At 45.7% G+C, this 11,701-nt stretch overlaps 1 protein-coding gene across 4 annotated transcripts in view; it reads right to left on the reverse strand.

The window, feature by feature from the left end:
• TAOK1 (TAO kinase 1) overlaps positions 1 to 10,697 on the reverse strand; it is a 68,099-nt gene extending 57,402 nt beyond the window's left edge. For 2 of the 4 annotated variants that reach the window (XM_088657916.1, XM_035139109.3), the window contains exon 1: positions 10,588 to 10,697. The gene's annotated coding sequence lies outside the window, so the exon portion shown is untranslated. Of the gene's footprint in view, positions 1 to 10,196; positions 10,338 to 10,587 lie in introns of those variants that run through there. The other 2 variants (XM_035139111.3, XM_035139108.3) reach the window with 1 other exon arrangement.
• Between the last annotated feature and the right edge of the window lie 1,004 nt (positions 10,698 to 11,701).

An 11,701-nucleotide genomic window follows, 5' to 3' on the forward strand; every position in this document is an offset into this window, starting at 1 on the left:
CTTTTTCAAGTAAGTCTAACTGAGTGGTAAAGATAAAGGGACCCAGACCATTAGGTCCAGTCGTGACCGACTCTGGGGTTGCGACGCTCATCTCGCATTACTGGCCGAGGGAGCCAGCGTACAGCTTCCAGGTAATGTCAAAGCGCACGGAAATGCCGTTTACCTTCCCGCTGGAGCAATACCTATTTATCTACTTGCACTTTGACGTGATTTCAAACTGCTAGGTTGGCAGGAGCTGGGACCAAACAACGGGAGCTCACCCCGTCGCGGGGATTCGAACCACCGACCTTCTGATCGGCAAGCCCTAGGCTCAGTGGTTTAACCCACAGCGCCACCCACGGCCCAACTGAGTGGTAGCTGGTGTTTATTGGGACTGGAAAGACAATGACAGGCAGAGCCAACTAATTCTAACTTTCTCTCCACCCTCCTCTCTGCTGAATTCTAAGAGGATGACAAAGTGGAGGAAGCTCACACACAGTGCCATCAGTAAGAAGGGAAGCAGGTGAGGGCAGGCTGGGTGAGATTGGTGGATCAGAGCCCTATTTGCCCTAATCGACCAGCCTCCACTGGCCTTGCTTTCCCAAGGAAATTGCCAAGGGCTTCATTTTCCTCTAGTACATCTTTTCAGTGCTTCTCATAGATTCTGAATCAGTACTGGCGAATTCCAGTCCCAAAAAGTCATGATAGCAGCAGTGACCTTGGAACACAGCCCTCTCTCTGCAAATTTACACTCACTCTTAGAAGCATCTTTCCTTGTATCTGGCCCCCTCAAACTTGCTCACAATGACTCACACATTTTGTTTATTTGCAATGATACACGCATGCAAAAAGAAAAAAGTATCTCAGTAAAATTTCAGTTAAATCATTTGCCTCCATCTAGAATGTAGCTGGGTAGCAGGCTTATAAGCAGCCACTTACATCATCAAGAGACCAAACAAGAAGGGTTTTAGAAATCTGAACAGTTTCTTATCCTCCTTTCAAGCAGATGATGTGATTAGCAGAGATGTAGGTGGGCAAGTAAAAAGATGGTGAACTACCAGCTTTTATGCATTTGTTTGCAAGGGCAACATGTGCATGTATGCAAAGAAATAATGCAACAACCACAAACGCCAGAGTCATGGCAGGCCCCACAACCTATCTCCACAACATCAAGCCACTGGCAAATCTTTCCTAGGTGTCAGCCTGCATTAACAGCAAATATATCCAAGTCATCAGGCCTATGAACATAGGAGGTAACCTAATACTAAGTCAGATCAATAGTCCATCCAATGCAGTATTGTCCACACTAACTGGCAGCAATGGCTCTGCAGAGTCTCAGATGGATGTCTCTTTCCCAGCCCTACCTGGAGATGCTATTTGGGGACTGAACCAGGGCCTTCTGCATGAAAAGCTGGTGCTCTACCACTGTGTTATGGCCCTTCCCAAAGGTCTAACCCTCAATCATGCCTGGCACTTGATCCAGTTAAAAATCCTCTACTCCAGGAGTATTTTCTGCTCAGTTTAACATTTACAAGTTTTATTAGACTTTGTTTGCTATGAAATTGTTTGACAGACAATTTTTCACTGAAAGAGCAGAAATGAAATATAAATCAATAAAACTGCTACCATATCTAATTCTCAGACAAAAATAACCACCATTTATCCATACAGCATATTTGTTTATAAATTCATTATGTTAGTTATTACGGTATTATTATTATTATTATTATTATTATTATTATTATTATTATTTTATTTATACCCTACCCATCTGGCTGGGCTTCCCCAGCCACTCTGGGCGGCTTCCAACAAAATATTAAAATACAGTAATCCATTAAACATTAAAAGCTCCCCTAAACAGGGCTGCCTTCAGATGTCTTCTAAAAGTCTGGTAGTTGTTGTTTTCTTTGACATCTGGTGGGAGGGCATTCCACAGGGCAGGTGCCACTACCGAGAAGGCCCTCTGCCTGGTTCCCTGTAGCTTAGCTTCTCGCAGCGAGGAAACCGCCAGAAGGCCCTCGGCGCTGGACCTCAATGGGGGTGGAGATGCTCCTTCATCTATCCTCACTTCACATTGTTGAGTAGTTATAGCCAAGTTAGACCCCCAGCCTAAATATACATGAAGCATGACCAAAGAAGATTATCTTCTAACAGCCACACTGATTTTTTTTATATTAAAAAAAAAACATGTCCCAGTGAAGGTTCTCAAGCTTTCTACCTTCAGAGACACCTATGTACATGTGTCTGGTCTGCCATGACACTCTTGTGCATTGCAATAGACTCAGGAAGAGCAATCAGTTTCCACAGGTCCACCAGCTAGTTTTGTTGGGCCTCATCATTACCCTGAACCAACTTGAGCATGCATCTCAGTGCCTACCCAATACAATGTGCCCTGTAGCTAAAACGCTGGAGGGGAATATTAGTAGGGCTGGGGAAGCCATCTTGATAACAGTGGACTGCCTTCTCACAGTTCTGTGAAACAGTTTGGCTGCCGCTGCACTAACATATTATCCAAAGCAATCAGGCAACACCTTATACATCCAGCAGTGTAATGCATCTTGAAGCGAAACAGGTGTGGTCCCTAGGCGCTCTAGTCCTACAACAAAAAACCACAAATATGTTTGAAATGATCAGATGCTTCTCTGCCCAATATCAGGAAATAGCTGACCTGAAAACCAAATGCCAAGTCAACTCATACCTTTTTATCAATTAAACACAGTAAGTAAATAGGCATGCCAGGTGTACAGTCTAGCACCTCTAACAAGGAAACAGTCTGCAAGCCCAGAGCTCCCAAGCACTGGTATAGAAAGAGAGGTTCTTAAGGCAATGTACCCCATGCCAGACACTAAATTAGATATCATCATCTAAACAATCAGGGTGGGACCAACAGTTCAGAAGTCTTCAAGCCCCAGCCAGCTGAAACAATCATTCTATCAGGAATGGAAGCAGTGGCTCAAGTGTGGGGAGACTGGCCTGATTATTATCCCCCACCCTTTGTGGCCAAAATTCAAAAAAAGGGTGGAACTGCCCACCTGTCAATCACAATCACAATGTCACAATTATGATAGATGGCCTCATTTGCCCACAAGGGTCTTCAGATGCCATTCTTAGAGTGCTATCTTGCCCTGCACTTTGAAAGGGGCTTTGCAGGCACGACTGATGACTGGTGCCTGCAAACTCCCTTTCAACCAAGCCCTGCCTTTGCCTGCCCCACACCTAATATCAGAAAGTAATCCAGAATGAAGCAGGCCACTAAAAGGAGAGACAAAGGCCAGTAGTAGCAGACAGGTGAAGCAGAGAAGTCATGACGCATGAGAGGCACTCTGATAGAGACAACTTATTGTCCATGGTGGGGAGGCTAACCTTTTTGGGCCTGAGGGCCATATTCACATGAGGCCTACTCTCTGGGAACCGAATGCTACTGGTACACTCTTGCATGCAAGCACACACACACAAGCAGGCAGCCAAGTTGCATGCAGATCATCTGAGAAAAGAGGGTTATTGCCTCCTTGCCGCTCATAAAATGATCCTTTTGATGTTGGGGAAGGGGCAATTTGTTTCCCTGTTGGGGAGCTAAGCTACACCCATCCAAGCACTATGTCTTCTTTTTTCATTTTGCCACTGTTGCTAAAATTGGTTGGGTCTTGAAGGAGGGAGCACTGGATTATAGATGCAGGAAGCTTTTTTTCTCAATTGTCATGTGTATACCTTTGTATATATACTCATATGGGTTCAGAGAATTCTTTTTGTAAACAGTAGAACCAAAAGGCCACAAAATAAAAGGTGTGCCATACACCTGGCTAGACAAACTGATAGAGCAGCAGGATGGCAGCAAATGTCTGCCCACTTTGAAGGGTCCAAAACAAAGAGGCAGACTGAGGCTTTGGCAGAACAAGATTCATTAAGTTCAACGAAGGTAAGACAGACGTTGTAGGCTACACCAAGACATACACAATCCTGAGGCTGAAGGTTCCGGCCTAATTAACACAAAAAAGCAGTTTAAATATTAGAGGAAATGTGAACATTTAAAATGTGCTGAACAAGCAAACAGCCAAGTTCAAAGTCATTCAGCCAGAATACTAGCCTTGCAAGATCTTCAGGTAATACGCTCTCACAGCATCGTGACGAAACAAGACTACCTCATTCTGCACATCATGTGCTACTGTAACAAATATATCTCTGAGAGTATAAAGGCAGGGTCAGTTGAAAAACCACAAGACAGAAAAAATAGCAAATCCCAAAACTTCAGAACTTAATGGGGTTTTCCCATTTGACTCTAAGCATCTTTTTTTTAAAGGAGACTATTTCCTGCACTTTCAACAACGTTTAACTCTTCACACAAGATCCTACAAGGTATGTTTCTTGAGAATGGCTGTCATGTGATTGAGGTGAACTGCCTTGTAATATTTACATACACCATGTATACAGGTATCCAATGAGTACAGTGATCTGTAAGAAGAGTAAGGTATAGTGTATTGTCTTACACACCCTCATCTCTTATCTTCATAATTTTTCCCTCACATACCTGTATCCCAGGAAGAAGTATGTAAGGAGATATGGGAGTGGCTTAGCATTATGTAAATAAGCCTGGATGGATTCTCTCCTCACTGTTTTCCTGGCAGACCATAGCTTACAACTTCACCCAAACTGGCAAACTATGGTTTGGAAGAAGGAGAGAATTGCCATGAAAGGTGAAGAGGGAGAGCACAAGTCCAAGGATTAGGCACAATGCACCGACTCCTCTGCATTCAATGTTATTATTTTGGTTTAAAAGCAACAGCTTCTTAAATGCCAACGCAGAAAATGTCTGGACCATTATTTTAAAGGGGAAGGGGATGATTATGATGTTTTGTAAGAAAGAAAAGACATAAATGTTCCCATTTTATTTTTTTAAGTCTACCTTAGCTGTTACAAAGTTCAGAAAACACCTACATGCAAAAAATTAATTTTGATGGTCCATGTTTTTTTAAAAAAGCACCCACTAACCTCTGCACTTAGACCAGTTTATTGTTTCTAAAGAAACAGTGCCCTTAAACCCATGATTCAGAATGAGTATTTCTTTGACCTGATGTCTCAGTATGACACAATAAATCTAAGGTGGTGATGAGAAGCGGACACGGAGCAATGGATTCAAACTACAAGAAAGAAGATTCCACCTAAACATTAGGAAGAACTTCCTGACAGTACGAGCTCTTCGGCAGTGGAATTTGCTGCCAATGAGTGTGGTGGAGTCTCCTTCTTTGGAGGTCTTTAAGCAGAGGCTTGACAGCCAATGTCAGGAATGCTTTGATGGCGTTTCCTGCTTGGCAGGGGTTTGGACTGGATGGCCCTTGTGGTCTCTTCCAACTCTATGATTCTATGATAATGATTAAAAATAATAAATGTCTCCAAAGTATAGAACAGAAAAATATACAACAGAGTACAATAAAATGCAAGAAAACCAATATAAATCACAACACAAGAGACCTAGAAAAATATCTTCACAAGCTGGATGATTAAGAGGTGCTCTCAGCAACCCCACATACCAGAAACCTAAACACAGAATGATAAATACCGTACTAAAAATAAAAAAGCTTATTTCACCGCCACCCCATTCTATCTATTCAGGGGTTCAGAAGCGAACAAATAATCCATGTAAACTGTCAAAATCACCTCTAAACCAAGAAAGATAGAAGTAGGAATACTTACAATACCCATTCCTTCCCCAAAGAGTCCAGAACTGCACCCCATGCTTTCTAGGCAGGTGCAATCCATCAAAAGCTTGGTATAAAAAGGAAGTGGCCCCTGGCACACCAACAACACATGAACATATTTTGAGAAAATGTATGGATGTAACACAGAGGCACATCAGCTCGAATTAGCACTGTACAAATGTTGCAAAGAATTTGACCTGGAAGGTCAAACCCATTGTCAGTCATGCTTGTCCTTGGGCAAAGCAACTGGCAAATAGTAAAAAGATGCATTGTAATTAAAAAGGGGTGAGGTCTGAAGTTATAAGCATCCATTTCTTCTGTGAAAAAACAAGCGTATAGCAGCCTACAGTACTGTAGAAATATCAATGGTAAGAAATCTACATCTCTATGAATCCTACTGCGTGGATTCAAGTTCCATATGCAATGATGAACTGCATTCTAGAGCAGTCTTGTTGACATGCTACTATATTAATGGCCTAAACAAAACACTTGTTCACTTTGAGACAATTCTTACCGGTACTAGCCACAAATGGCCAGCCAGGCAAGTTGCCACTTGCAAGTCTGAATTGCAGCACACAACAAGACTGAAAATATTTTGCCCACTTTTAACCCAAATAAGCATCTGAGGACCCATTTCTTACTCTTTTGCCATATATTTGAATGGTGATAATGCTGCTATTCTGACTCACCTTGCATCAGGCTGTGACCCGCTAGTGGGTGCCAACCCACCAGCTGAAGACCAATGTTTTAAAGTATTGCGTTTAGTCAGAAGAAAGGAAGCATACATAATATAGACAGCATTAATGCCAGAAAGTATGTGGCACATTTACAGGTAACATTCAGAGTTTAGCCAAGAATGAAAGGAACAGTTTTGCTTAATTTTCTCAACTGAAACCTCAGCTGCTGCCCCCCCCCAAATAAACCACATATAAAATACTCTGTCATGATAAACAGAAAATACCTTCCTCTTGGCTACAGAAATAACCTCATGAAGACCCAAGGCTTCAAAAATGACCTCATGAAGATCTAAGGCTTAAGTTATGGTATTTATCAACATACTGAAGTAATGAATATATTACTCACATGACAAAACAATTTTAATTTCACTCCGTTCCTTGTACCACACCCCTCACTAAGATGCCAGAGTACTTTTATGTATTGGTATCCACCAAATAATATTTTCAACCATCTTGCCAAACAGCAATGAGTACAATAGTCAAACAAGGTATCATAAAGGAACGAAAACTCATAAGTCCTGACACTTAGATCCCAAAAGATAACTGGATGCACTGAAATGATTGTTTTGCTGCTGGGCACAGCAATTACTAAAGAGAATCAACACAAGGCCTTTTTAATATAGGTCACAGCCATCAATTAGCAGCCTGGGCACCATGAAAAATAAAGCCTTTTCCACACTACACACCCCTTTCTCTTGTCACTCTGAAAGAAGGTGGTTTCCAGCAAAAATAAGCAAGCCAGTTAAAAGGAAGACATGAAGTAAATGTTGTGTTCATTTTCACATTTTTTTTGAAGCTTCCACCCAGGGTCTTCACTAGGATGTGATCAGGCCAAATCAATGACATGTGGCCCCACTGACTGCCATCCCCACCACAGGTCACTGGGGGAAAGGGTGTTAGGCTGCCCCTGTTATTCATAGCTGCCAAGTTTTCCCTTTTCTCGCGAGGAAGCCTATTCAGCATAAGGGGAAATCCCTTAAAAAAAGGGATAACTTGGCAGCTATGCTGTTATTGGTTAAGAAAAGAGGAAGCAACCCTTCCAAAGGAGGTGCCATTATGCCTCCTGATGTTCCACCTCTAAGGGTACAACACAGTTTCCAGGGCTGTGTGTGTGTGGAAATACTTCTGCAGCACCACAGGCATCCGAAAAGGGGACGATATTTCTGGCTCCCCCAGTAGGGTATAGTGGAACAGGCCTCCAATGGTACATGGACACAACTGGCAAATGTGGGCTACAAGCTGCTTCTCTTTCCTTTTGTGGGGTGGGCGCAGCTTTCCACTCCCCTATCCTGTCCAGGCCTGTATGTTTAGCCTGGAGAGGAGAAGGTTAAGGGGTGATATGATAGCCATGTTCAAATATATAAAAGGATGTCATATGGAAGAGTGTGAAAGGTTGTTTTCTGCTGCTCCAGAGAAGCGGACACGGAGCAATGGATTCAAACTACAAGAAAGAAGCTTCCACCTAAACATTAGGAAGAACTTCCTGACAGTAAGAGCTGTTCGACAGTGGAATTTGCTGCCAAGAAGTGTGGTGGAGTTTCCTTCTTTGGAGGTCTTTAATCAGAGGCTTGACAGCCATATGTCAAGAATGCTTTGATGGTGTTTCCTGCTTGGCAGGGGGTTGGACTGGATGGCCCTTGTGGTCTCTTCCAACTCTATGATTCTATCTCAACCAGGAAATGCTGGTGTACTTGTGCACCCAGTCTTGGGACAAAAAAAAAATGGGCTGAGGAAATACAGTCACATACCATCCAGAAGAACACAGCTAAAAATAGGCAGGTGGTCTTGTTGTCTTCTGCTTGGCTCCCAGGGCACAAAGAAAGGGCCCTGAGCCATAACTGAAGGGGCAACACTTTGCAAACCCTCGCACAGCCTTCCAGGAGCTAAGAATCCCCCCCCCAAAGCAGACCCATTCTATGAGTTACACTACAGAAGGAGACATGTCCCTCTTAACCCCCTCTGAGCTAGGTGTGTCTTCTACACTCTCAGAGCTGGGAAGGGGTCCCAAACTCGGAAAGGTCACAAAACTGATAACTATCCACTACATATCTAACGCTGAAAACAAACAAACCCTGCAATAACAAATCTCACTTTTAATCACAAGCACTTTTTAATCACAAAAATTAATTATATTCTTGCAGAAAGAACACCACAATTTATCTACTAGCAGCCCCTTCCTCTTCACCCCCACTCCTTGAAGCACAAGCAATTCCATTCTGCCTTCCTGTCACCTGTTCCAACCATGCAGAGAATACACCCCTAAGCAATCAACCCACAATATTGTTCCTTTGACCTCTATAAGGAATATAGTAATCTGGGGTGCTGCCCTCCCCTCTTGCAGCACTGCACCCAACCCCCCCCCCCCGGAACACCAATCAACCACGGTGGGCTTCCTGTGATATCTCCCCCTGCTGTTCAACTATTGTTTTTGTAATATTTTCTCTAATAGGAAGATGGAATATTGTTGTTTTATTGCCTTTATTGGCATAAGGGGAAGACGGGATATCATATTTTAAATAACTAAGGAAACCTTGATGTGCAGCCCCAATACATCACTGTCCACACCCACCCATACCCCAAAAAGTATCATGTGAGTGCCTAAATGATGTCCTAATCATCGCCTGTTCCCCAATAAAGATGCCCTCCTCTTCCACCCCATATCACATTCAGATCCTTTTCCTAGTAGGCACAACACTTTCCAAAGCCCTGACTGGCCACCTGCAATATAAAGACACCACAACCCTGTGTTATATTGTGGGGGTGGGAGAGAATTCCCCTCCATAGAAAACTATCCCTTCACATTATATTCTGATTGACACTCTCCTCACCACCAAAAACCAAAGACAAAATAAAGATACATGTTAGTTATTTTATAGAGGAAGAGAGAGGCCCAACCCCCAACAGAGGTATTACACCTGATCCCCTCCCCCCTCTTGAGGACAATTCTCTCCTATTCCTGACTCTCTCCCATTTAAAAGCACCCACGCCTCCTTGTTATTCTGTAAGTGAGATGACAAACCCCTTCCCCCTTGTATATATCCTGATTCTTCCCCAGTAGAGAAAGACACCTCCTAAGCCGCTAGTGCCCCCCCATGTGCCATTGAGTTGTATCTATATATTTATATCAATTTCTACACACACACACACACACACACACAGGATTCAATATTACACATTGCATGTCTCTATATATTTGATTATATGTTATATATATATATATATATATATATATATATATATACACACACACACATACATACACACATGCAATATCCATACATAAACACATTGTCTCCAGTGCCCCCCAAAAGGTATCTCTGAATAAGTATGTGTGTGTGTGTATGGAGAGAAAGAGAATGTTACACTACACTATACATACACATATGCAAACATACACACACACACACACACACACACATATATATATATATATACACACACACATATACATATACAGGACACAAAACACACAGGCTTGCATAGAGATACAGACCTATACACAGATACACATTCGGAAGCCATACTCCCATGTAAATTTAAAAGGGAGAGGGGGAGAAGACCGCCCCCGGAGACGTCGACCGCTCCCCCCAGGTGTGTGTCCCCCTCCCCCCAGAAACGCCACTGCTTTTTGGGAGGAGGGAAGAGTTGTCTCCTTTTAACCCTTTCCACACTCCTCCCACACCCCCTCCACGACCCGAGGAGGCCCCGCCCCAAGCAGGATTCTGATTCTGCCGCCGCCCTCGTCTTCCTCCCGCTGCTGGATCCGGCCCTCCTCCGCGAAGCTCACCCTTCAGGTCCTTCTCGTTCTCCGCGGCCGATGTCGCTGCCGCCGCCGCCAAGGCCCCTCGCCCGCCCTGCGCCCGCCCAGTCCGCTCCGGTGCGGGGAGGGCCGAAGGGAGGCGGCGAGGGCGGGCCGGGCCGGAGGCCGCCGGCGCTCCTCGCTGCCCTCCGCGGGCGGGGCCGCGCGCACCTCCCTCACGGGTGACGGGGAGGAGGATGGTGACGACGAAGGCGACACCCCTCGCACCCCACCCCAGAGGACAACCGCCACCAGCACCGGCCTCCCCCGTTCGGACTCCCCAATCTCAGTCGCCTCAGCCGCCGCCGCCTCTTTCTCCTCCTCCTCCGCCGCCGCCCGCCCTTCCTCGTCCGCCTCAGCCACTGCCTCAGCAGCCTACCGGGCTCCCTCTCGCGAGACTTGGGCCCGGGCTCGAGCTCGGCGGCGAGAACCAGAACGGGACCATTCTCGTCATCGGCGCTCGCGGACTGACTGGGAGGCGCGGTGATTGGCAGGAGGGAGAGAGGGAGGAGCCAGAGGAGGAGGCGAAGACGGCAAATGGGCGGGCCGGGGTGAGAGATGGAATGCGCGTGCGCAGAAGGGGGAGAAAGCGAGAGGGTGGTACTATTAAAAAGCGAGAGGGTGGGACTAATAGGGAAAAAAGACGTCAACTGCTTTTTATCTTCCTCTCACACACACACCCCCGACTTGGTAAAGGAGGGTGGGAGGGAAAGAGAAGGGTGCGAGAGCGCATGCGCACAAGGGAAGGCGTACCAGAGGGGTAATCGCGTTAAGAGGGGGAAAGGAGCGTACCAAACCGTGGGAAACGGAGGGGGAGGAAGGAAAGTGGACCGTACCAAGGCGAATGGAGGGAAAGAAAAGGGAGTGTTCCTATAGCAAAATAAAGATGGGGAGCGGGGAGAGTGTCAAAAGTGCGTTCTTGGAGGGGGGAAGTGGAGCGTCCTATGGGGAAGCAGAAGAAGGGTTTAGGGGGGAGGGGGAAGGAGGTTGGAGAGGGAACGTGGGGTGTACCAAGGAGACCGAATCATGGGGGGGGGAGTTGGGTGTGTCCCAAAGGGGAAATAGTCCCAAATAGGGGGAGGGAGTGTACCATGGGGGGAATCGCGGGGGAAGTGAAAAGGAAAACGAAGTGTACCAAGGAGATCAATTCATGGGGGTGTTTGTAGAAAAACATAAACCACATGGGGTTTCTCTTTGCTGGTGAGGGGCTACCCAAGGGACCGAATCACTGTGAGGCAGGAGCCACCCCAAAGAAAGCCCTGTGTGTGCCATACTCTGGTAGGAATGAGGAGAGGCCTTGGGATTTGTTGGCTGGGCAGGGGAGCTGGACAACAACCCTGCGGGGTAGGTTAGGCTGAGGAGTAGCAACTGACCTCGGGTCACCCTGTCAGCTTCCTGGCTGGCCTGCCTCCCTTCCAAGCCTGGCAGAAAGAGCCTGGGCCCAATCCACCGGCTGGCTAGCAAAAGAACAGCTGCTCCAAAACTGGGTCCAC

The sequence above is a fragment of the Zootoca vivipara genome, chromosome 14 (genome assembly GCF_965207765.1).
Source record: "Zootoca vivipara chromosome 14, rZooViv2.hap1.1, whole genome shotgun sequence".
NCBI lineage: Eukaryota > Metazoa > Chordata > Lepidosauria > Squamata > Lacertidae > Zootoca > Zootoca vivipara.